This window comes from Sinocyclocheilus anshuiensis, unplaced genomic scaffold (genome assembly GCF_001515605.1).
Source record: "Sinocyclocheilus anshuiensis isolate Anshui unplaced genomic scaffold, SAMN03320099.WGS_v1.1 scaffold677, whole genome shotgun sequence".
Classification (NCBI taxonomy): domain Eukaryota; kingdom Metazoa; phylum Chordata; class Actinopteri; order Cypriniformes; family Cyprinidae; genus Sinocyclocheilus; species Sinocyclocheilus anshuiensis.
In genome coordinates, this window is record NW_015539875.1 from 189,887 (window position 1) to 192,820 (window position 2,934).

Below are 2,934 nucleotides of genomic sequence, written 5' to 3' on the forward strand. Positions count from 1 at the left end.
GTGTGTGTGAGAGTGTGTGTGTGAGTGTGTGTGTGTGTGCGTGTGTGTGTGTGTGTGTGTGTTTAAATGGTGACTGGCTGTGAATATAAATCTTCCACTGGAAGGTAAGAGTCGAATGCTACGGGACACAGTAAACACCAGGGCAGAAGCAGGATTTCAGCTCTGTGTGTGTTCTGATGTACAGAACAGATCATAACCTGACATTAGACAAGCACACAGGGCTATTACACCTACTAATATTTAGTGACTTTATCCACTATTGATACATTTTGTTCTAGTAAATTCACCCATGGAAAATACAAATGCACTGAAAAAATGGTCTTATTCAGTTTTTTTGTTATTATTTTCCTGCAAAAATATATCTGTTTCTTGTGAATATATCTTGAATTAAAGGGACAGTTCACCCAAAAATGAGAATTCTGTCATTTACTCACCCTCAGGTTGTTCCAAACCAGTATGAATTTATTTTTCCCCTTTGAACACAAAAGAAGATATTTTGAACAATGTTGGTAACCAAACAGTTGATGGTAGCCATTGACTGTCATAGTATAAAAAATACTATGGAAGTCAATGGATACCAGCAACTATTTGGTTACAACAGAAGATAGAAAATCATACGGGTTTGAAACAACATGAGTAAATGATGACATAATTTTCATTTTTGGGTGAAATATCCCTTTAAGTTTGTTTTTATTGTCACAATAGTTTCTTCTTTTAAATATGAAAACAATTAGTGGAAGGGGTATGAAATTTAAGATCCTTATATTTAAGATACCTTTCTAAAAATTTACATAGTTTTCATCTCTTCTAAAATAACTGTATATATATACTGTATATTGCTGGGAGCCATTGACTTCCATAGTATTTTTTACCAACATTCTTCAAAATATCTTCTTTTGTGTTCAATATATATATGGAAAACCGATTTAATTTACCGATTAAAAATTATTTTGCACATTAAAATTTCTGTTTCTCTTAGAGGGCAACAAGAACTGTTGCATTGAGAGCAAATGGAGATTTCTGTGAAAATTCTTAGATGTTTCTCCATAGAAAACATAGTTTCACAAAAGATCTCAACAGTATCTCAAACTGTGCTCTGATTTGCCATCAAAAGTCAGAGATCTCAATGTGAACTCAAGCATTTCTTCCATAACCTTTTCCATGGCATTTTATAGCTCTTGCAATAATTGTCCTAGTCATCCATTATTATTTCTCAGAAGTAGCCTAATTTTAGGAGAAATGCATACAGAAGAGTTTATACTGAAATGAAACTCAGTTATGTCTCCTGAACCATGAAAGAGCAACTTTGACAAAATCAGAGAAGTCTGCAAACCAGTTGTTTCTGTCATCTTTAACCTGAGGACGATCACTCTTTCAGAGAGAGATCCTGGGGGAGGGAGGGCAGGATCTCGTGCAAACCTCCTGCGTGAGTAAGTTGTTTGGCTCTTTTTTCAAGTTAAGACAGTAGCGCGAGGAGGGAGGGGAAAAGGTTAGTGTGATTCTGAAAGTGCCCATCTCTCTCACGCTGGATGACGGGGTTGTTACGTCTGATAATGGATCAGTCAGCTGGGGGGGGGGCATTGCTGCTGTTCGCTGCCTTTTGTGTCCCTATTAAGATCACTAGCTTACTGCCTTAAAATGCTGAACAATACAAACATCAAAGCTGTCTTAGTCATAAATAACATCATTTGAACTTTAAGCATATTGAAGTTGGCTAAAAAAATATTTTGAAACATTTTGCAGCATTTTAAACACCAAATATCATCATTTTTCAAATGCATATCCCAATTTCATCATAAATACAACAATTATTTTGGCGATTGGAAGTCATTTAAATTATGAAGTTACATTCAGTTATATACATATTTAAGAATATGTGGTGTATTTAAGCGTCTTAAGTAATATTTTACATATTACTTCCTTTCAAAACCTCACAGCAAAGTAATTTTGTCCACCCTGTTGTGTGTTAAAAAGTACTTAAAAAAAATAAAAATACAGCAAAAGATAGAAATAACTGACCTTTTAGCTGGTGGAAATACTAGTGTTGTAATAATTTTGGCCACCACTGTATATATACATTATATATTCTGATTATATATATACGCATTACAATTCTGAAAATAATACTTTAAAACCCAAAATTAACATTTTCATGTGTTATAATGTGTCATAAGTTGATTTTACAAAATTGCCAACCTGGTGTCCTTCATCGCATCACATCGTGCGACTCCAGAGTTCAGCTCTTCATTTCTGAGTAACTTTGTTTTCTGTTATATTAATTGCCAGTCTCATTGTATTCTTGTTTCCATCGAGGGTTTTTTTTAATACAGTATCAAGGTGAGAGACCTTGGTACCGAAATAGATGATTCACAATGGGCTCCGCAGGTTCAGACCTGTTTCTAGCCCTCATATCAAAGAGCGTGAACGAACTTGAACCCTGTTCACCTTCATCTGCTGATCCTCTACTGTAATTACTGTAAGAATTACAATCAGCAAGTGTGCTTTGACAGACGCCACGTCTGCATTTTAGTAAGTAAGTCTAATATCCAATGGATCTTTCTTTACCATCATAATTATATCATATTTTTATCCACATAGTGAAATTCTTCATCACATTTGAAGATTTTGTTTGAATTGGGAACACGTATTCTCACCCGAATCATCTACAAAATAAGCCTTGGAACTTTAAATATAGTCTTCTGGACTTTTAATGCCACCCTACAATGCGTGCACATTTCCAAACAACTGTCATGCTTTTATAGGTAATTATGGAACAGAAAGTGCTAACGACTGTGATTATTTGCTTGATGCAAAATAATGTGAAGAATGCATTGTATTATGAATTATGTATAGGTGGTAAAGTAGCAGAAAACGTCTCAGGTTACTTATGTAACCATGGTTCCCTGAGTAGGGAACGATGCTTAAATAACGTTC